Here is a 24,253-nt window from a genome sequence, read left to right on the forward strand (position 1 = left end):
TCCACACTCCTTGTCGCTCTAGTTTCTCCCTTTTTGCTACTGTTAGTTTAAGCACCCTACGTTTTCTGGTCAGCTGAATGCTTCTCCAAACTGGGTGAAGCCCTGGTCTGCCGGAGGGCTGGAGGAAACCTAGTCTTACAGAACTCTTCTGAGTCTCAACGCAAAGTTTACTTCATGCTTTCTGGGCTTTTACCAATTCTGTTGCGTTTGCTTTATGAGACACAGAAGGGAGAATTTATAGTTGATTAAACTGTAAGTTGCCTAGGACCACTTCTATCAAATATAAGCATCAGGTCACAGTCACATACTCCTACACATCGGTTCTCGTTTACATACGTTAGACTTATGACACCCTTCCTAGTTGTCAGAGTCATAACCACTGACTTCTTAGAAGAGTAGTCTCTCTGTTTCTCCTTTTTATGCACACCATTGAATAATAACTTTCCTGAGAATCCTAACACAAATAACTTCATTTTAAATGTAAAGTTCTCCCCAGTGATCCTTTGGCCATGGGTGAGTTATTACTGACTATAAAATAGAATTCTGGAAAGAATTTCCTTGAGGGAAATTGGTAGAGCAAGAAGGAAAGAGATTTGTGTTTTTCATTTAGTAGCAATATTTATTTTAAGAAAACTTTGCATCTCTAGAACTAACAAAGAACAAGAATGTGAACTATGTTTTCCCTGAAGACAGTTCTTCATGTCTGCATAACGTTCTCTGCTAACAAAGCAACACAGGAGAGCTGAATGTGTTTACGCTCTGGTGCTGTGAGCCTATTTCAAGGGCTCTCCATTGCCCTATACCCACAGACAGCTGAGAATATGTTTTGAAATCAATGACCAAAATGCCCAACCTAATGGAAGGTCCCAACTTGTAAACCATAGATCAGGATTTTTGTAAATCCCCAATCTGACAGGGCGTTTCCACGGTGGAGAACACATTTAAAAACGTGTATTTCAGGCAAGGAGAACTTTTCTAAGTCATTCGGTCACTTCTCAAACATCTTTAACTCCGATACTGTGAAATGGGTGTTCTATTTCCTGCCAGTGTTTACCACAACATAGTTCTGTGTACACACCACCACCATCACCAACAGCAGCAAAGGAGGGATGCAGTGAGAGAACACAATGATGAGAACTGGGGGAGAAGCAGGAAATTGCTGGGACTTGGAGCTCTTGTTCATTTTAACCAATTAATTCGAAATGTTAATTAGAGTAGAAATGGGCAATCAATTGTCTCAGAACTATGAATGATGGCTGTGCCAGTGATCAATGAGAAAGAGACAGCATAGTTTATTTGGGGGGTCACTTCCGGTTCTATTGATTTTTTTTTGAGACTCTGAGCCAAACCTTGTAGACTTCTACAGCAACCTCAGTTTCCCCATCTTTAAATAAGAAGTCTTAAGTTTTATTCTAGCATCCACGATCTATGTAACTCAAAAAGACAAGACGCTGGCATGTGGTATTTAATTTTGTATGGTAACTTGACAGGATCATAGGGTGTTTAAATAGCATTACCTTGGTTTTGTCTAAGAAGGTGTTTCTAGCGAGATTTGAATTGCTGGGCTGAAAATAGATTGTCCTTTATAGAGTGGCGGCACTTCATTCAATCACTTGGGAGCCTGACTTGAGCAAACAGAGGAATTCACTTTCTCTGTAAGCCTGCGCATCAGGAACACTGTTCTCGTGCCCTCGGGCCTCAGTTCTTGCCATGGATGCTCCTGGTCCCTAGGTCTTAAATTTGGACTAGAACCTATTGTGAGTTTTTCTGGGTCTCCTCCATCTTAGAGAGAATGGATCACAGCCCTTCTTAGACTCCAAACTCACACGAACCAGTGAAATAGTTTCTTCTTCTCTCCTCCTGCCTCTCCTCCCTGCACAACTTGAACTAATACATTATACATTTGTGAACAAAGACATTGCTCAAGTCTAGTCCTCCTGTCTCTGATTTTGCAGAACATAATTTTAGGAGCTAAGCACTCTGTATTCTCTCTTTGTTCCTTTCAAGTAATAATTGATTTTTTAGAGGTTTGTTCCTGGGTAGGATTTAGAAACATTATGCAGCTGGCAATGACTTCATGCAGGGCTTATGGGGAGGAACTACTTTTAGCAGCCAGATTCTCAATGTGAGTTCAGCAGGAGGAACCCTTCAGCTGTGGGGAGAGTGGTCAGAAGGTAGCTAACTAGTTAGCAGGATCTCTGAAACCCAACAAAAGAAAAGTCTCTGGACAGAGGGAGGCCAGCTTCATTATCCTCAGTGAGAGAAACAGACCTTTGCTTGCTATCCTGAAAGTTCCAGTGAGTACAGAAAGTACCAAAAGGAAATCAACAGCCTACACACCTGCCATGTCCTTCTTCAGGTCTGTTTGCTATGGGTGGTTAACTGCCTCCTTAACGCACGAGTGGTTGAGCCCCAGAAGGGAAAGGCTGGCGGGGCTGATATTCTGCAAATGTGGTTGCTGCCACTGGCTTGTTTGTCTCACTTGGTCTTGGTCTTGCCTGGTCAGAGGAGAAGGGGTGGAGTCCACATGTAAGCATGCAAACCGGCATCAGGGAGGCCTTCAGCTGGACTGCCGTGATGGAGTGTCTGCTGCGAGCTTTCTGTCTAGCAGCGTGCACCTTTTAACTTTTTCAGATGGAAAGCTGCTCAGCTCCTCAACTCTGCAAGCAAAATCCCCAGGGTAACACAGGATTCTCTTGCTGTTGTGCAATTTTTTCACTTAACTGCATACTATTTGGTTAGTGTAGTATCAATCAAACAGCCGGCTATGAGCTTTTGGACCTGTCCAGGTGAGTTTACGCTTACAACCTTCAGGACTATCACCGAAGGAAAGCACAGGCTCTTTGGGGATTTCAGATTCATATGCCTCCCACTTCTCTCCACCTTCCTCCGCAGTTCTGCTAGCACTTTTCGGCAGTGTCTTCTCCCAGGTCCCCTTGGATCTGCTTGCTCTTACACAGCACTTTGGAAGCAGTATAATAACTTTGTCTTTATTGCGCATGATGCTCTTTCTCCAGGGGAGACATTCGAGTAGCACAAAATCTGTAATCACCAAGAGATTTCAGGCAAAGTTTTGGGGGGCTGTTAGGAAGTGCTTATGGACAGGTTGATGCTGCGCCTCCCAAACCACAGTCTATGAGAGTTGCAGCTCCCAGTTCAGTATGGTCAGTCTTGTCTCACTGTGCCCAGATTTTCCTCAGAATTATGTGGGAAGTAATGTAAGTCTGAATTTATGGTTTAAGATTTATTTGAACTGACAGATCTTTTTGAGAACTGATAAAAAGCCATGGGTCCTCTTGATAGTCAAACGTACCCAATGCACACTTCTCCCAGTTCTGCTTACGGTTTCAGGAAGGGTCACCAGATGTCCAAAAGCTCCTCCGAGACCTTCAGGGTCAGACGAGTTTGATATTCAGAAAAAGGAAAAAAACTAAGTTTCCACTATTATTTTAGGCAAATTCCTTGCTTTCCTGTGGAACGGCATTCACGCTTAAACAAGGCAAACCTGGAATTTCTGTCAGTAGTTCTGAGCTAGGGGTAGAACTGAAGAAACACACCATTGTTCTTCACACGAATCTAAAACACAGGTCATTGTAGAGACAGGAGCGTGTGGCTCTGAAGATTCTTCCGGGTGAACGGACATGCTCAATAGGCTTTGGAGGTCTAAGGCGTGCACTTGCTCCAGTTTTCCCTCACTCTGAGGTTTTACTCCAACAATCTGGTACCACAGAGCGAGGGAATAGTCCCTAAAGGACTTGGGGAGAGCAGCTTGGCTCTTTCCTTCCTGCTGCACAATCTCATCGTTTAGTGAGAGAAGCCAATAAGCATCTTCATTACTTTTCATTGTTGTGACAGAGGCAACTTCTAGAAGGAGCGGTTTATTTTGGGCTAATTGTTCTGGAAAGATAAGGGTCCATCACCACCATGACTGGGAAATGCTGCTGCAAGCACCATGCATGGTGGCAGAGATTGCTCAGAGCTCTCCTCTCAAACCACAAACAGGAAGCAGAGCCTTAGCTGGAGATGGCGCATGGCTTTTAAATCTCAGCGTGCACCCCCAGTGACTCACTTCCCTCCAGCAGAGCCGCACCTTCTAACCCTCCCTAAGCAGCATTGCCCACTGGGGACCCATTAGTCAAATGTCCCAGACTTATGCGGGCATCTCATACAAGCCAGCACAGGGAGGGAGCAGAGCCCCCTTTTCCCCGCCCCCCTCCCCCCCCACAGCACAGTGAATAGGGAGGAGGATTTGTTTATTCAGTCTTCAAGACTATCTATTTTAATTCAGGGTTTTGTTGTGAGTGCCTTTGGGACTTAGCATACAGTAGGCACAGAATTCATTCTTTCACTAAATAAATTTGCATCTCACAGTTGTATGCGGTGGCACAGCTGTAATTCCAGCACTCTGGAGGATACAAAGAAAGGAAGTTGAAATTTTTAAGTTTGAGCCCAGCTTCAGCTACAAACCGAGGCCCCATCTTAAACAAAACAAACCAATATTAACAACAACAACAACAACAAAGTGTGCCTCATGTTATTTTTTTAAGCAAATGTTGTGATGACCTCGCTCTTTCCCAGATCAGGTGAGAATCCTCAGCATTAGCTAAAGTTTTGCGTTACAAAGCCATTGAAACTCGAAGGCTTTTATTTTATGTGTGGCACAGTAGTAGATATGTAAGAACAGCGTGTAAAGTCCAATGTGTGCTAACATCAGGAAGTATGCCAAAATACCACTAATGGGAAACCACTTTCTTTTCCATTTCCAGAAAGCGGGGGCATAGCATTCATAAAACAAGAGACAGCTGTATCAAAACAGTCTTCACTGTTCTCTGGTTTAGGCCTCATTGCCTGGAGTTTTTGGCTAATTTCTCTTGTCCCCTCACAGGAAGGGCCCTGTGTGTTTGGGTCCAGAGAGCAAACCATCTCTAGCTCCACCAGAAGTCACGTGTTCTACAGATGATGAATGACTAGCATAAAACAACTATAATGCGGAGTTCTGGCTGCTTGGTTAGGACAGTAATCCCGGACGACCAAGGTACAAGGCCATGAGACGGGCATGTCTTTATCAGGGCTGCACCTCAAAACTGAGTTTATTCAGAAGATTAAGGTGCTTCAGATACCGGAATCCTGCTAGAAAGGTTGCCATGGCAGACGAGAGAAAAAGCTTCTTTTCACTCACGGCGGTAGCTGTGTTTTGATGTACATCCTCCTGGTGTATGCAATAACAATAGTGCCAATATAAACCCTGTCTATTAGATATGTTCCATACAGCAGACTCTGTACTGGGCACTTAATAATGATTTATATATGTTGAGCCCTCACCAGGCCAGGCACTGGAGTGATTTGCACAGCTGCCTTCTTTGCTGGGAACTCTCGTCACCCATCCTTTTACAGATGAGCAAGCCGAGGCTTAGGGGGTGATATGACTGTCAGAGCACCGTGGTTGCTAAGCGCTGGAAGCTGAGCTTCCAGCCCAGGCTCTCATCTTATTTCCAAGCCAGTCCTCACAGGGGTCCTCTAACAGAATCATGGGCATTTCTGGTTTACAGACAAGGGAACCAAAGCCGAGAGGTGGCTACTCTTATAGTAGCCATAGCTAGAGAAGAGCAGAGCCGGATGCAGGTCCGGAGGAACCTGATGCAAGCATTTGGACTTAAGCGATTCCAGGTTGTGATGAGGAGGGTACTCAGCTCTGTAAACTTAGAGCAGCAGGCTTTTGTTTTGGTTTGCCTGATGTGATGCTTAGCTTGAACTCTCAGTTTCTCTGCATTAGGAAATAAACAGTAAGGCAGCAAAGCCCACCTCTGGGTTTACCTGTGCTGACATCTCCTGGGATGCTGGGATGCTGGGTTCTCTTGGGATGCTGGACTGTGAAGGAAAACAGTAATCTTGGATAAGAGAACCCAGGTTCTTGACTCCACTGTTTTCAGACTGTGTCAACCACAGGCAATCACTCCATCTGTTCCACTCACTCAAGTGTTATATGACATTGAGCATAGTTCTCCATGCTCCCAAATTCCCCAGTGTTGTGAATGGGGATCGCCGAGAAAAATCTTTGAGTCTTATAAACTCAGTTGCCTAGACTGGTCACAACACCTGCTTCTTATTGAACATGAGGTCTTGAATCATGTATGTAATTTGGTGACGCACAGTCCCTTTATCTGTAATGGGGGATAATAACGCTGCCTACTTCATAAGACTGTGTGAGTTTTAAATAAGAACACGCATGTGAAGACCTTAGAGAAAATCATGGTATTTAGTAAGTGCTATATGTAGGTATGCTATTGTCATTATTGTGTGAGTGATAGGTGACTTACTTACATATTGTCTTCAAAAGACTCACGGCTGTCAATTGTTTAAATAATACAGAGAAATTGTTGAAGTCAGTTGTGGAGACATGTGGTTCTTCTCATGCATTTTCACAATTCGCCTCCACCCTGAGGCTGCCTTTGTTCTGATGTCAGCTGCTCCCAGCTTTGGTTCTGACTTTACCAGGCTCAGCCTGGATCGGGTTCTTACAGTTCCAGCTCTCTTTTCTCCCTGGAGAGAATCTTGTGTTCTGCTCAGCCCTCTTTCGGGTCTCAGTGCGTCTGGGAGGCCGTAGAGAAAAAACAAAAGAGCTCTTGGCGCAGGAGAGCAGGCTGGGGAGGGGCTCCTTAAGGAGCGGGACACTACAAGTGTCCAGTGGCCAAAGGGGAACTGCCCGAGGAGATGGCGAGATGGCGAGTGCCCGCAAGAGGGGATAATTGATGGAGGGATGCTTAGGGCAGGCAGGAGGCGATGGGTTCGAGAACGCAAGTTCTTAAGAAAAACTTTGGCCGAGATTTAAAAACTGTCTTCATAAATCACGAGAAATAAAGCTGTCTGCCTTTTTAGCCCAGCATGATCAAGATATATCTTCTTTACTTCCACCCACCTGAAGGCAAATAAGGTCAGTTCTACACAAAGCTGGGAACTCCGATGAAGTTTATTATTTTCCTTCCTGGCTCCCTTCTCCTGCCCCATGGCCTGCCCTAGGCAGTCATCTACTCTTCCGTCTATGGACCCAGTGCCCCTCTGGGTTCATCTCTCATACCCCAGGCTTCCGCTCTAATCAATATTGATGCAGGGTGATCATCAGGGAAGAGCACTCATGTGTATTAATATTTATAGTGCCCCCACATCATTCTCATAGGAAGAAACAAAAATCCAGGCAGTATGAGTAGAAAGCTCAAGGTCACACAGAAAATAAATGGTGTGGATAAAATTAAAGCCTGAAGATGGGTCCAGGCTTTCTTTTCTTTCCCACTTTATCAAACTGTCTTTGTCTCTCTTTACTGAAGCATCCCTTTGTGTCATCCTGTTGACAGCTGATGTGACCTCATCATGTCTTCCATGTACCCTAGCTTCCAGCTTCCGTTTCATCAGGACCATGTCTCTGCACATGGTGATGTGTATTCTTTCTATCACCTAGAAGCTGTATTCCAGGCTTCCAGCTGGGTCCCTGGACTCCTCTTTGTACTTTCAGGGTATTATTTTCCTAACTTGTCACAGTAGCTTTGACTTCATCTTTGAATTGGGTCTGAATGGGTCCCATACATCCTTGACCCTCCAACCCCAGTCTTCTTCAGTGGGTCCGGCCTCTTTGACTTTCCTTTTCTTTCAGAAGATTCTCACACATTGTCTCATCCATGCCCTTGTTGACTGTCCAGTTCTCTTTTCTGATGACTAGGTCCATCAGGCTAACTTCAGGACTGGCCAACAGAATACTTCCACCCTGATGACCCGCAGTCACGTGAACTTGCCAACACCAAAAAGGCATTAGCATGTGCTTCCCTCTCCACCCCTAGTCTGCTCCTTGGATTTTATTAATTTGAAAAGAGCACCGTGTGATAAAATATTGCTCACACCAGAAGCTGAAGTATCCTGTTGTCCTCACTGCTTCTTACCTTCTCAACTGTTGCCAAGCCTGATCTCACTTATTTTAGTCCTGTCTCCCTTTTCTCCATCATTTATAGAGAGGCTAGGAAGCACTGGTTATCAAGATTTTAGATAAACAATGTGAGAGTCTTAATATATGGATTGAATATGTGCCAAGGCTTGTGGGTTGACATAGGATCAAGGGGAGGGTACTGCTGTGTGCTTTTGTATCATGTGCAGATAACAAAGCTGAATCGAGGGAGCCCTTTGAGCAGGTGCAGCACGGAACCAAATGCTAAGACAAAGGCAACCTCAAAATAACAACTTTTAAAATGGTCAGTCTTATCAGAAGAATGTCTACAGATGTACCAGAAAACGACTAAAGTTGGCATCTGAGTTGTGGGATTCACTAATCAAAAGCTTCAATGGTCTAGTGCCCTGAAACTCCCCTCCACTTGCCACCACAGCTGTTTTTCTGGTTTTCTCAGGCATGTTCTCGAAGTACAATTATGAGCAGTATAATAACGGACTTCCTGTCTACCCACTGGTGGCCCCATAGATTATACTGCATAGTGATGCCATAGCCATCTCAGTGCATGTAAGTACACACAGTGAGGTTGGTGTAACTATGGCGTTTCCTAATGATGCGTTTCTCAGCTGTGCCATTACCAGTGGATCCTGTGTCAAGTGTGCCTTTCTTCCACCCGTACTCTTTCCCGCAACCCTCAGGCCCCAAATTTCCCATCCTGCCTCCTTTCTCACCACGAGGACCAGAAGACTGTGCATTTTCCCTTATTCTGTGTTCAACATAAAAATACTTAGGTCCAAATATAACTTATCCTTCTTTTATAGAAGTCGATGTGTCCTCATGACAGTTCAAAAAGCACAAGAAGCTTTAAAAGTAGAAGAAAAGAATCAATTTAGGCCATTTCTAAATAGAGCTAGTTACTTATAAAGTACAAGGAGGAATTAAAGAAATTAAATAGCCCATATTTGTGGAATAGCTAGATGTCTGTCAGCTTGCCAGACTGCTAAACCAAACACCGGGTTCCTTATTTGCAAAATGAGGACAATAATACTGCTGGACCTACTGACTCTTCAGAGTCAAGATGAATATCTAGTAAGGTGATTCTAGGAGATAGAAACGCATTTTCAAGATGCATTTTGATAATAAAAACATATATTATTGAGGCAATATAAACATGTGGATCCTTTAAAATATAGGAAAGGGACTCTCAGTTGAGAATTTCTGCCTTTGTGGGGATTTGAAGAGATAGAATCACTTCAGGTTAGACCATGAATGAGCAGCCTTTGAGCATCATAGCAAGAGCATGAAGTAAAGGACTCAGGGCATCAGATGGTCAAGCAATGACTGCCAAGATCACACAGCAGCACTGCATGGCTTCCAATGTCAGTGCCTCGGCAGGGGTCAGCAAGATCTGTCACCGGGTACCTTAACCTTCCTGTCTGGCAAAGAAAACAACTTCCCACGAGGGCCAATTTGTTTTGCAAAATAGCAGCAGTGTGTATACATCAGGAATTATGTTCCATTTGGAAGTGACTTCATAGGAATACTTCCCTGAATGGAACTTTCAAAAGCTCTAGTATTAGGTTCTTCCCACTGGCTGCCCCTGTGAGTAAAATCCATAAACAATGGATTTTATGTTTTTAATGAGTCGATTCCTACAACACAAAATTTAAACACTGTAAACGGAGAACAACCTCAGAGTTGGAGGTTGGCAGATATACCTAGGTTCTTATACCTATTGAGAGATAAAGGTAATGAGGTTCTTTAATGTCTCTTTAAGAATTGCCAGCTTTTGATAATATTTGCTTTTGCTACATTTGTGTTTTCCCCAATTTACCTTTCATCTCTTGACTCATTTAATGGTCTCTCCATGGGCAAAGAGCAAAGGCCCAATCTCAGGTGCCATGTGAGGCGAGCCTCAAGACCAAGGAGTAAATGCGATGCAATGGGAACTCTGACTCTCCAAGTGTCTCCCACCGAGCTAACACTGAAAGTTTTGTGGTTAGAGATTCACCCTTCTAGACTGTCTTCATCTGGCCCCTTCCTGTGTTTCCAAGTGACCAAGAGTGAACTATCAGTCACTATAAATGACTATGCATTGCCTAAAACTTTACATGTGACTGCGATTACATGTTGTATCTCTTTTACTTTCTTTTTATTTATTCTTTGTGTCTTTCACAACATTCATCTCGATCCCATTCATCTCCCTGTCCCTTCATATTCACCCTCTGCTCTTGCAACCCCCCCAATAAAATAAAATAAAATTTGAGAAAAGAAAAGAGAGAAGGGGAAGGGAATGAGGGGAGAGAGAGAGAGAGAGAGAGAGAGAGAGAGAGAGAGAGAGAGAGAGAGAGGGGGAGGGAGGGAGGGAGGGAGGGAGGGAGGGAGGGAGAGGAGGAAAGAAAAATTTCATCATGGAAGCTGTAGTTTGACACGAGTCACGCAGTAAACCCTTTAGCCTATATATCTTTGCTTCCAAGTGTTCATTGCAATGAGACATTGGTCTTGTTTGAGGCTTCTAGTTTTTTCTACACCATCAATACTGAGCTCTCATTGGGACTCCTCTTGGACACCCTGTTGTTGACTCCCTCCATGTCTCCTCATGAGTTGATAGCTCATTTGTTTATACTGAGTTACATAGGATTGTGTGGGGGCACTGCAACTTACTTATCCATCCCTCTACTGATGGTCATCTTGGTAGCTTCCAAGTCTGGAAGTTATGAAAACACTTCTCTAAATTCCATGTACACATTTTGTGTGGATAAGTTTCAGTTTATCTGGATAACTACCAGTGAGAATAATTGTTGGTCAGAGAAGAGAATGTTCAATAATTGATAAACTAGTCATAGATGTATAGTGCCATAGTTTGAAATTCCCTATTTATATATCATGCTGAACATGTTTTCATAATCTCTATTTCCATCTCATCTGTATATCACCTGTGTATAGGTGAGATGTCTCTTGGATCCTTTGCCTTTTAAAAAATCTGATGTTTTCTTATTGTTGAGTTGAAGAGCTCTCTGTGCCCTTTATCAGAAGTATATTTTGCAAATGTTCTTCCCTAGACTGTGGCTTATATTCTCTTTTCTTTATATCAACTCACCCAAAGCAGAATATTTCAGTTTTTACCAAGTCTACTTTATCAAATACCCCTTTGATGAATCATACCTATGTTGTGTCTCAAAAGTCATTATGAGATCATATTAATTTTTTCTTATGAACTTTTGTTTTTGTTTTTTGAGACAGGGTGTTCCTGTAGCTTTGGAGCCTGTCCTGGAACTAGCTTGTGTAGACCAGGCTGGCTTCAAACTCACAGAGATCTATTTGTCTCTGCCTCCTGAGTGCTGGGATTAAAGGTGTGCGCCACCACCATCCAGCTCTCATTTTATAGTCACAAAAAATGCTTCACATGTGCATTTTTACATTGAAGTAATTCGTTGAAAGTTACAAAGTCTGTCGTCAGATTTGCTTTTCTTTTTCAGTTAGATGTTTGGATGCATTACCTTTCATTTTGTCAATGATAAATTGACAGCTAATGGTTCACACCTAGCCTCTTTGTTTGCTTGCACTGGTCCATATGGCGATGTTTTCATCAGCACCACACTGTCTCAATTGGTGGTACATGATAGCAGTTTCAAATTCAGGTAGTCCTCCAACTTTATTCTATTCTTTTCAATATGACATTGGTTATTCTTTATCTTTTTCTGTTACACATAAATTTTAGAATCAGTTTGCTAATATCTTCAGAATCATATGCTGGAAATTTTACTGGGATTGCTTGGCTTTATAGATCAAATTGGTTTCACTGATTTTTCTCTATCAAGTTGATTATTTTAATTTCATCGATTGTATCTTTTGACACAATAGCTCACCAAATTTTTCAGTCTAGTGTCAAATTCCTGTGTTTAAGATGCGATTCTATCTCAGTCCCCCAACTGCTGTGGCTGCAGGCAGGACCACCACCATCTCCAACATCTAACTTTTGATTATTCTATTTTGCTGTCACTCTAAAATTTGTTTCCTTTTTCTATTTGAATTGAAACTTAGATCTTTTTTATATTGTGTACACTTATAACATTATCTCTTAATACCGTATTTGTTATATCTCATAAATTTGGGTAAGTTGTACTTTCATTTTAATTACATTAAAGTATCTTTAGATTGTCCTTGAGGCGTAACCCTTCACTTGTGTGTTATTTAGAGTGTGTTGTTAAATTTCTGATTACCTGACAACTTTCTGCCTTTTCTTCTCATTGATTTTGAGCTTAATTCCTTGGTCATCTGAGAGCAGATGTTGTGTGATTTCAATGAGTTTAGATTTGGTGAAGTGCACTTCGCTCCCCAGAATATGGTCCATGTTGGTGAAGTTTCCATGGCTTTGTGCTGTCCTCAGGTAGAGCAGTCCACAGATGTCGGTTATAGGTAGTCGATCAGATAGAGCAGTCCACAGATGTCGGTTATAGGTAGTCGATCAGATAGAGCAGTCCACAGATGTCGGTTATAGGTAGTCGATCAGATAGAGCAGTCCACAGATGTCGGTTATAGGTAGTCGATCAGATAGAGCAGTCCACAGATGTCGGTTATAGGTAGTCGATCAGATAGAGCAGTCCACAGATGTCGGTTATAGGTAGTCGATCAGATAGAGCAGTCCACAGATGTCGGTTATAGGTAGTCGATCAGATAGAGCAGTCCACAGATGTCGGTTATAGGTAGCCGATGGGTACTGCCACTCAATTCAAATATGTCCTCCTGTTGAGTGTAATTTTGATAAAGAAGTATTAAAGTTTCTAACGACTGTGCTCCTCTTTCTCCTTACATTTTACTGGGTTTTGCATAAAATATTTGTAACTGAAAGTGTTTGGCACCATTGTTATTTTGAACAAACTTTTATCCGTTAGGTCAATAAAAATATTAAAATTAAAGTTTTAATTTTACCTTTATTTATTGATTCCCTTTCAAATGTATTATATATATGAATACATATATTTCTCCTATGCTATTTTTCTTCTTTCCAAAAAGTTTTTTTTTTTTTTTTGCTTCCCTTGCAAGACAGGTCTACTAGGAACACAGGCTCATTTTTTATTCATTTGAGAAGGTCTTTGCTGCTTCAGTTTTGGAGGAAAATTTCCGATTATTTTTCTGAAAAGAAAAGATCTCATCCTTGTTTGTCTTCTCCTCCCCTTTTATTAGCACTTCAAGTTTTAAGCAAATTGCATTGCCTGCATGGTTTCTGAGACATCTGACATCTTAAACACAAAATTCTGAACACAAAGGGTTAAGTTGGGGTGGGAGATAGGCTAGAGGGAACAGGTTAGAAGAGGGAATGTAGGGAGGGGTGGGTAACATTAAAGGCCTTTTTAAAAATCCATATAGGAATCTACTATGGAAGTTTTTATAAAATATATGCATATAAATAAATAAAGAAAGAAAGAAAGAAAGATCTTTAATGGAGTTGCCATACAATGGGTAGGCAGAAATCATACCCAAATTATTCATAACTCATAATCCATGCCAACAAAGAAAATTCTCAGTGCCAAGAATACATTGAGTCTTTTTGAGTTCTTGACCAATGGGTCACATAACTATTGTGGGTACCCCTGGCTGTGCTCCAGAACTTGATGGTAAGTCCCTATTGCGGAAAACACCACATACCACATACTTGAGTCACAACACATGGAGACTTTAAGCTGGTACTCCTCCGCAAGCTTCATCCTACTGACTAGCATTCCTGGTACTAACATTTCCGAAGAAGAAAAGTAAGCCTTGATCTCACTAAGCTGTGAACCCTGCAACCTACAGCAAGGACTGACCTGATAAGAAAAGACCACTGGTGCAATATTGGCATGAATATTATGAGGGTAAAACCACTTTCTGATAGGACTGAAGGCCCATTTCATGAAATGGAACTCACTCTTGGCACTATGACAGAACCAAGAACCTGTTGTTGGATGTCATAGGCCCTAGTGGAGAATCCAACTATTATTCTGCTAAATAGACATATTATTAAAATGATTTTTAATGATTTCTTGCTATACCCATTGTTTGTCAGAGAGCCTTTGATTTTCAGTAGACGGCAATTAACACAGAGACACCCCCCCCAACTGACCAATGTGCAGGTAACAAAAGACCATGAAGTGCTCAGCCCAAAATTGGACATGTGTGTCACACCCATCCCGACAAGGCTCAGGATGCCTTGTGGAAGAGGGGGTTAAGATTGTAAGAACCAGAGGGGATGGCTGACACAAAGGAAATTGTCCTCTAGTGTCCTCTAGTCCTGACGGGGAAGATGCACGCATGACCTCACATCACATTGATTGTGACAGTACACATACATCCTGTGTCAACTCCAGCTAGACAAAAGAATGCGAACAAGCAATCTCACCACTGGATGCGGAGCTATTAGCATTTGATGTTGGCTGGGAGAGGGAGAGTCAAACGAGGCCCAATTGCAGGACTAGTTGGATCACACAAACGGGACTCAGTAGGGAAGGAAGAAGGAGAAGTTAAAAGGGAAATAATCTCAAAGTAGAATGGGAAGACGGGATGGCTGAGAGGAAGTAAAAGGAGGAGGCAATGGGTGTAAATATATTCAAAATACATTGTATGAGATTCTCAAAGAATTAATAAAAATACATTCTAATGTTTTAAAAGGCAGATTACTTTCAAGGGACAAAAAGATTATGTTTTTTTAGAGACCCAAATGAATGCTAAATTCTGATAAACCTTCTGAAGATCTACTAGCATATGTTTTATTTATTTAAGCTATTATTTAAACAAATGATTAATAATGTTTATATGTTACTACATTAGTAGACTTCTAATAATTAAGAACTTAAATTTCTGGAATGTGCTCTGCTTGATCAGTGAGTAATTGTTCTTTACAAGTTACTAATTTCAAACTGCAAAAATTTTATTTTTAGTCTTTGTCTTTACATTCATGGTGAAATAAATTGAAACTTTAATGAGCCTTACACATCTTGGTATCACTGCTGAGATGACCCCACACACAAAATGGCCATCTTTTTATTTTTAGCCATCCTGTAACCTGAGATGGCAAATTATGTCTGACAGAGTAAATCTGATATCTCAGGTACTCTTGTCATTAGATATCCAAGGCCATATGTGGCTGTACTCTCTGTACTGCAGTGGCTGAGCTGAAAAGTTTTGACAGGGACTGGGAACACTTACTCTCCGAGCTTGAATAAAAACATCCACCGGCTCTGTTCTAGAAAAATAATTTATATAGCATAGAAATGCCATCTGCTTCTTTCGACCAAGAGAATTCCTTCTGAAGTTAGACCTAGAGTGAGAAAGAGCTGAGTATAAAAATCGGCCGGCAGGATGCTCAGCCCTCTCTTGGAACATCTTCTTTACAAATTGTGAATGACATTGTTTATAATAATAACTGTAGTGCATTAACTGTGGTCTTCTCAGCAGCGTTCTTTGAAGATGTAAGCTGTTACAAACGTTCTTATTTTATTTATGGGAGAGTTACCAACGCTTCTTTCAAATCATGGTTTGTTTTTCGTAAAACAAAAGACTATTTGCTATCAATTCTGTGCTCTTAAATTCAGCAATTCTAATTTTTATCTGAAAATATTTTTCTAATCAGATTCCACTTATCAAATACATCTCTTTTCAAATTGCAGAAGCGCCACTCTAGAAACACTGTAAGGTCTCGTCTCCATGTTTTCAGCAGCCTTATTTCACAGGTAACACACGGTTTGCTTCTTGGGATTCTCTTTGCCCACGCCTCTGGGAATGCAGCGGTCAAAATCCATTCACACTTTCCACGCTTTCGGAGAGCCATTTTTTCTCTCGTAGCTGGGATTTCAGGCAGATCCAGGTTGTACTCCAGTTGAGTCTTTCTCCAGCATTTCAGACATGGGTAAAGAACGAAGAGATGTTAGGGTGAAAACACAATGTCCTTTGGAGTAGTTAGTGTTTGGTTAAGCAGCCAGGCAGAAGCCTTTGATCTGTCCAATTCTACCTTTCCCCCCTGTGGTTGTTATATAGTACATTTTGATGCTTCCCAAATATCCTATTTTCTGTATTATTTTAGGCACTAAGTACTTGCTGGTGGTGTAAGACTGAGTTTGCTCTTCCCCTGATTAGAGTATGGCCACCCTTCCCCCTCATCTCCACTCATCTGTAGCGCTTTCATTCCAGGTAACATCTGCGTATTTCCTGGGTACGCGATCTACATTTAAGCCATTACTCAGAGTTTAGAGCCTCGCCCCCCCCCCCCCCCGCCGCCTGCGCTTTATAAAAATAATGCATGTGTTTTATGTTGAGGAATAAAGATGGCGTACTTCTCTTTGTCTAGAGATGCCATGAATTCCCTACCCCGTCCACTTTAGTAGCAATAAAGAGGAATCTGGGTGAGCGGGCTGCAGTGGGCTCATTGAAACTATATCAATTCATTTCTTTGTTTTGAAATTCTGATTTTCAATCAAAAGAGAAGTCATTTCATAGAAACAGCAAAATGAAACATCTCTTACGTGAATAGACAATCAGTAATCACATACGTCTAAGTAATTATTTTGCAATTTATTCTTCTTACATTTGTCAACTCGAAGTAAACATAGGACTGTGTACAAAGAGAAGGCAGCGTTCCAAGCTTGCTGCTTACGCATAATTTTTTGAGGTTGACTTATGTTGATTTTATGTCAGCGTTCATCACTCAGATAATAAAAAGTATTTTAAAATCCACCTGGGCAAGATTTTTTTTATTATTTTCATGCAAGCCAAAATATTTCACCTGCCTTCTACTGCGTTTCTGCGTCTCCTTTCTTTATATGTGCAAATTAAGCAACTAGAAGCTTCAATTATAATAGAATTTGATTGTATAATAAAAATGAAATATGGAGGTGCATATAAAATAGGCAAGATAATAGAAGCACCTGGAATGGGTAGGGCACCCTTTTTAGAACCCTGGTAAACTCAGAGTCAGTCTTGACTCCTGTCTTCCCCATTAGACATTAGCAGTCAAATCTGAGTGATGTTCAGACTCAAGCAGTCCCAATACCTAACTTTTTCCCCAATTACACGCCCCTCTTCTTCTCTTAGACACTGTCTCTTACCCCTGAATTCAGTGGTCTCCGAGGAGACCCAGTAACTTCAGATTCAGCCCTCCCATAGGCCCTCTTCCCAACTTGCCTGTTCTTTCTAGATTGTCCTTCTGCTGCAATATAGGGGGTCTTGATCTGGTTAGTTCTCTCTGCCAGCTAAATATTGAAATGGCAGGAAGAATCCCAGTCTTGACAGGTAGCAATGGAGAAATCTGGAACACAGTCAACAGATGCAGACAGTATCAGCATTTGAAGAAAGGCGTTTATTGGGGATGAGGAAACACACATGCAGAGAGAAAGACCCTCCACAAAGCAGAAGGGGAGCCCCCCGAAAGCTGAAAACTCAGTGCCTTCTCAGGGGCTGAGGTTTTAAAGTCGCTGAAGGATTTCCACCCCGTTGTTAGGGTTAATTCGTTTGAAGAAAATGCAGGATGTTTGGTTGTTCCACGACTTTTATGGAAGCATGCCTAGATACCACTTGACCTGGAATTTGCTGATCCAGTCTGTAAGCAGGGGCTACTGGCAGAAGAAAAAAGTCCATAAAGCCTTTGTTTTAAGTTTTCAGGCATTTTGTCTCAGGTCAGGAGGCTGACAAAGGATCAGGTCATCTTGGAAGTTCACTGTGTCTAATACCTAGCCATGGCCCTTCTCCCTATCAGGGAATCTGTCTAGCTCCTAGGGCCTTACTCTGTGTTTATAAAATGGGAACCATCACAGTGACCAAAACCACATGAAAGAAGAGCCTAGAAATATTTGTCAACCTCCTATCTTGTCTGATAGGAGGTTCTACTTTCTATACGAACATCTTTCTGAACCAAACAAAAATGAATGACGCGCCATTGTGTTTGCTGAAGGCAAGATAGGGAAGATGTGTTTGTTTATGCTTATATTTGCATCTACGTGTACTTCAGGGAACTGGGGACATAGCAGCTGTTCAATAAACATTTGTGAAAAGTTGGAAAGAAAATAAAACTGTAAGGTTTCCTAAGGACTATATGTGTACGTGTATGTGTGCATGCACGCACGTGTGTGTGTGTGTGTGTGTGTGTGTGTGTGTATGTATGTGTATCAATAACAGGGCTGCGCTCTGATAATTTTTTGTTTCAATCTTTTTGCATTTTGTTTTTTGGGAAAGGTATGTAAAACGTGTTTACAAACGCAAAGGACTTAACTAGGAAGGAAAATAAGAATTTCTGTTTCTCATTAATTTTTTTATTTTTATTTTTAGCAAGGAGCATATAGAGATTTGCAGAACCTGAGCTGTCTGGATTTGGGAGACACAGAAAGTTGGAAAACTCTTCATTTTGGTTTAGATGAAATAAAACGTGGGGTGGGGAAATCCTATTTTATGCCAGCTGTCTTCTGTTCCCCTCCCAGATCCGCCCCTTCTTCTCTCAGGAGGCTGACCTGCCTGGCCTATAACCTTGTCCTTATTTTGGTCAATCGAGACTCCAGCAGTAGGCCATGCAGATGAGGTTGGGTGTTTCAATTCTCTGCTTTCAGGGAACCACACCAAGTTAACCACTCTCCTCACCAAATGGCACTGTCATTTGGCAATGGACTTCCGCCATTCTTCTCCCTAGAGCTGTCTCCTGACTCTGGCTCTGACAACCACGCCCCACTCACTATAGCTCTTTACGCTGGGATGCTGCCATGTATATAGTCTTGCAGCTTCTAGGTACCTTTGCAAGTAAAACTGCTTGCACTGCCTCGCTCGAGCATACCATCTGCTTTCTGTTGGCAACCCAAGGGACGCACATCAGAAATAGAAGAATTAAGCACAAATAATGGAATACAGTGTAGTTTGATGCTGGAACATGATCTGCTCTTAGCTATGACCACAGGAAATCACGGCACAGCCAAAGCAAGGAAAGAAATGCCTAGATGAATGTCTGGGCTTCACTGCTTACACTGCGCTGCCCCAGGGTGACCTTCGCAGTATAATTCAGGTTTGCTTTAGGCAAATTTGAGCTCCAGAATCTTTTCTGTCAAGCAGGGAAAGAATGAGAGGAAACTGACCTGTGTTACGGGAGGGCTGAAACTCATTACCAGGGAGAATCCCTCGCCATCACCGAAGGAAGGAAATCGCTAATCAACTTGGTTACTTTGGGTCATGCTTTTTCTCCTTTAGGGTAAATGTCCTAAAATAATACAGACTAACAGTTGTTCATCAAAGTTAGGAGGCAAGATGAGGATGAAACCTTGGAAGTTCTGTTTAGATCAAAATACACATTGGGACCAAAGACCATCTTTAGTTTCAATTGGTAAAACCTTATTTCCCTAGACTGATTCCACCACATCCTTGTCTAGTTCTATGGGCTGGGGCAGTGGTGTGCATTCATTCCCCCCGCCACACCCTATGTCTCAGTCAGTGTTCTATTGCTATGAGGAAACATCTTGACATGGTAACTCCAATAAAAGAAAGCATTTCATTGGGACTTAGGAACAGGTTCGGAGGTTGAGTCCATTGTCGTCATGGTGGAAAGCGTGGTGGCAGGCAGGCAGACATGGTGCTGGAGAAGTAACTGAGAGTTCTACATCCGGATCTGCAAGCAGCAAGAAGAGAGAGAGTCTGGGCTGGGAATGGGCTTTTTAAATCCTCAAAGCCTACCCCCCCCCATCCCATGACACCTTTCCTCCAACAAGGTCATACCTCCTAATCCATTCAAATAGTGCTGCAGCCTGGAGACCAAGTATTCAGACCTTTGAGCCTATGGAGATCATTCTTATTCAAACCATCACACCCTAGGTTTGGGAAATGGATTGCTCACCACAGTTTCCCATTGCTGAGGACTGTATCTGGTCCGACTTTGCTGAGAAGGGCTTCTGGCCTCTCTTCCAATGTCTCCCCCTTTTTTTGTTGCATCCTCTCTTTCTCTCTGCCCTGCCTCCCTCCCTGTGAACAGAGCTGCACCTCTGTCTCAGCTCGGCTTTCTCTGAAGTGCAGCTGAAGCTATGTGGAGTTAAAAATAACAACGCCTTGCGAGACTAGCAGGAAAGGGGGGTGTGGGGAGCAGAAAGCGTGTTCGTCATGAGCTTTTGAATTTCCGAATGCCCTGTCTGAGTCATTAACCGTCTTGGCCAAGAAAATCTCTGGCAGCTTGGAGCAGGAGGTGGGGTGTTTTCGTGTTGTTCTTCGGATGTGTTATGAGGTTCCATGTTAATATGGATGGAAAAATGCTTTTTCATGCTGACAATGAGTTGAATGCCATGCTGTGAGAGACCAGAACAAAGAGGAAGTGCCATGGAAGCCTGTTGTGAGAGAAACCCTTGTCCCGACCGCCCACCCGGCTAGCACAATGGTCACTAATTAGCCAGAACTCTTACCTTGAGAAACTCATTGTTTACACAAGACACACCGCAGTTTCTAGAAGCTCATAAATTCCATTAGAAGTGACAAACATCAGAAGCGGACTCACTAAGAAATATCGGTTATGGGATATTTCAGGTGGACAGTGTAACAGGCGTACGTAACAGGCGGATATTCTTTCAGCCTCACTTTAATGGAATGGCCCACTGCTATTCAATACTAAAAGAAGAGCAGGAGAGTGTTTTTTAACTTAAAAAAAACTTACAGAAATACTCGAGTAAGGCAGTGCAGGTGGCGAATGTCATAATCAGCAGATAGCACGTGCAGAGAAGCCTGTCTCTGAGTGGACGGGAAGGAGGGCACGTGAAAGGAACAGTGGGAGCTGAATCAGTGTTTAAATGGCGTAGGCCTTCCAGACCCCGCAATCACACATGCAAAAATATCAGATCCAGAAATAAAAGGCCCAATGATGGGTACAGGACACTTTGCCGCAAGCTGTTGATCAAGGTTGTCCTAGATATGGCCATCGCTCTTGGCTGCCCTCCAACATGGCGGGACCCTGTTGATGAAGAAGCCACACATTTTAGTCACACGTGGAGAAATCAAGTTGGTACTGATGGCGCCGCTTCCTCTTTGGTAGCCAGCTTTCATAGCGCTGCAGGTGCCGTGCTGGCTTCTGGGGAAGAAAAGTCATCAGTAGTTTTACCCAGCTGTGACCGCTGTGAGTTACAGTAATGAGCAGCTAGGCGGGAGATACCCATGGGCACAGTAGCGACACAAATATTATGGGGGTAATTAACTGCTTCCTGATTGGATTTAAGGAGATGCACGCTCGCCCGTTACTATAAATCTGGCCAGGAATCCACGGCTCGGGAGCTCATAAGCTCCAGGGGTGAACCGCCTACTATTCTTTTGATAAATGGATATTAAGCTGCCCTCTAAATTTGTATCTCTATACCCATAGATTAGTAGCTTCCAGACATCAGTAGAGAAATTTCTTTGTGCAGAGCACTGCAGTTAATGCAGAGACTTGCAGCTGTTAAAATGCAGGGAATGCAGTCTTGATCTGTCATAAACGGAGTGTTTATATCAGATCTCTTACTCACGAGACTCGGAAACAGTCTCGGAAGATTGTACACTCAAGAGGATGGGGAGGACCAGTGTCTTCTGGACATGGCAGAACAGTGAACAATAGTGAACTACTCACGGCTGACTGAGCAAAGCCCATCTAAGATCCAGGCTAGTTGCATTAGAACCAACCCTGTTAGACGAGGTGTGGGTGAGCCAGCCCTGAAGTTGTAAACATGGGAGACGCGACCCCATTTCTCATTTGTCTTGTAGTGGCATAGATGAGGGAGTGAAGCCCTGCTCACACCCCTCAACACCAGAGCCAGGTGAGAGAGCTGGCTCTGTGGTCATTAATGTGGGAGACCCAACCCCGACCCCCAGCAGCTGCAACATTTGGGAGAGCAAGCCCTGCACCTCGCCAGGGCAACACAATAGAGTCAACCCTGTGACCACAGGTGTAAATGAGCCAGCCCCAACATTGTGATCCTGAAAGAGCTGTCTCCATTCCTCCTCTGGCTTGTGGCAGCGTGGCCTGTGGCAGGTGGGAGAGCTGGCCCTGTGCTCATGAGAGAGAACTATCCCTGACCGTCATCAGCTGCAAAATTCAGGAGAGCAGGCCCTACACCTGGCCAAGCCCATTCGCATAAATGTGGGTGAGCCAGCCCCTAAATTGTGAGCATGGGAGAATGGTCCCCACTACCCACCTGGCTTGCAATAGCACGGGCAAGAGTTATATGGGGAGAGTAACTCTACAAACCCCTCATCCAGCAACATCAGGGGCAGGTGTGAGAGCTGGCCCCAGGATTCTGAGAGTGGGAGAGCCAATCCTGTTAGTGAAGGTGGTGAGTGAACAGCCCTGAAGTGGTAAGCATGGGAGAGCTGGCCCCACTGCACATCTGGCAGACCAATTCTATAGCTGCCCAGGCCCAGACCCAAGGATATGACTTGGCCCGCCCCATCATTCACCCCATCTATGATCTGCTGGAGCATGTGAAGGGACCTGCCCTACAAACCCCAAACTGCAGGATCTCTGCAGCACAGAGCAACAATAGGGTGTCTAGGAGGAGCCCAGGTGAGTGCCCAGCGTTGAGAGTGTAGTAGAAACCAGAGACCTAAAACTGGATCAGTGACTCTTTGCAATAAACACTTGCAAGTAAAGATATACGAGCAAAGGGGTTCATGCCATGACTGATGATGTCACACTGAAACGTCCATGATGAGTTTTTTAAGTTTTCCCCTTTTTATTCCTTTGCTTTTTTGCTCTTAAATTTTGTTTTATTTTGGGGGTGACCAGGAGCAGAGGGCAGATACAAAGGGATGGGGAAATGGATGGGGTCAAGATCCATGATGCAAAAGACATATAGAATGAAAACAGGCTAGCCAACATTCCAGCATAGAGGAGAGGAAGTCAAGAGCTCCCTCCCCTAAATGAGAAGCTATTATTAGTTGACGGCTGTTAAAATCAGTTTCCATTAAAGGTGTGGACATCTACTCTAGTAGATGGACCCACACTTTTGAGTACCTGGGAAACACAAATTTGACTCAGTGGTTTATTTAAGAAGTAGAGGGCATGAGGTTGGGAGGGAAGAAAGCAGGCGAGAGTGATCTTGATGGGATTCAGGGAGGAAGGAGTAGGGTGAATATGATCAAATTGTTGGATATGCATGTATGAAATTCTCAAAGAATTAATAAGAAATAGTACATTAAAAATACCATAGCAGGCAAGCAAGGCCATTCAAAACGGAGAAAGGAGACTCAAATGACTTCTTTGCATATAAAGTGTTTATACTAATTAATAAGTCTACATCCATGTCTATAAACCTGTGTAAAAGAGCAGAACCTTCTGAGAAGAAAGGGCTGTCCAAATATTTTCTAAACATAAGTGACAGGCGTTATGGCTTTGACGTTTCATACAGAATGCAGACCACATGCATTTTGGTTCACCTTCTGTGATGTGGGTATGCAAATTTTCTACACTGTAAACTAAACACAAAATGCCTGGAGATTTTCAGCACAGGAGAGTATAGAAACATTTGTGGATGCTGGCCAATATGCTCAACACGGCATCAGTGTGTGTCTGTGGCTGCTCTACACATTTTAGAGGTGACTCTTTTATCCAAGTCCAACATCTTTCACATCTTGTCCATGTCATTCAATGTCTACCTAGCAATCCTATTAAAGAATGTCAAAAAAGTAAGTAGTTGGGGGCAATGGTGGAAATTAGAGCAGCTAAGTTCTCACTAGTGCACTCTGTTATTTTATTCTTTATTCAGAATAAAGAAAAAGTTTTGAAGATCTTAAAACCATAGTATTATTTTTATTTAATCGCTCCTTTCACTCTCCAGGTGTACTGTGAAAGTCTGGTATGTTGGAGGAAGGTCATTGGTTAAATAAAAAGAAACTGCTTGGCCCTCATTGGTTAGAAGATAGGTGGGAGGAGTAAACAGAACAGGACGCTGGGAGGAAGAGGAAGTGAGCTCAGACTCCACGGCTCTCCTCTTGGGAGCGGACGCCTCAGAGAGACGCCATGCTGCCCGCTTCCAGGAAGACGCAAGCTATGAAGCTCCGACCCAGGATGGACATAGGCTAGAATCTTCCCGGTAAGCGCACCTAGGGGCGCTACACAGATGATTAGAAATGGGCTAAATTAATATGTGAGAATTAGCCTAGAAGAGGCTAGATAGAAATGGGCCAAGCAGAGATTAAATGAATACAGTTTGTGTGTTGTTATTTCGGGCATAAGCTAGCCAAGCAGGCGGCTGGGGTGTTGGGGAGGCAGCCCCACCGCTCATATTACTACACTGGTAGGCAACCATCATCAAGGTGTGTTGTTGGGTTATTAGTTGACATGGAATAAGTCCCAGGTTGAATTTCTGT

At 43.0% G+C, this 24,253-nt stretch overlaps 1 protein-coding gene and 1 long non-coding RNA gene across 3 annotated transcripts in view; one reads left to right on the forward strand and one right to left on the reverse strand.

The window, feature by feature from the left end:
- Kcnab1 (potassium voltage-gated channel subfamily A regulatory beta subunit 1) overlaps positions 1–24,253 on the forward strand; it is a 338,516-nt gene that overhangs the window by 46,249 nt on the left and 268,014 nt on the right. The gene's annotated exons all lie outside the window — the stretch shown is intronic.
- LOC142836465 (uncharacterized) lies at positions 17,125–19,914 on the reverse strand. Its single transcript, XR_012908087.1, has 3 exons — positions 19,652–19,914; positions 19,018–19,544; positions 17,125–17,210 (listed from the first exon to the last, which is right to left on the reverse strand). It is a non-coding gene; the product is annotated as an uncharacterized LOC142836465 (long non-coding RNA).

This window comes from Microtus pennsylvanicus, chromosome 16, assembly GCF_037038515.1.
Source record: "Microtus pennsylvanicus isolate mMicPen1 chromosome 16, mMicPen1.hap1, whole genome shotgun sequence".
Lineage (NCBI taxonomy): Eukaryota > Metazoa > Chordata > Mammalia > Rodentia > Cricetidae > Microtus > Microtus pennsylvanicus.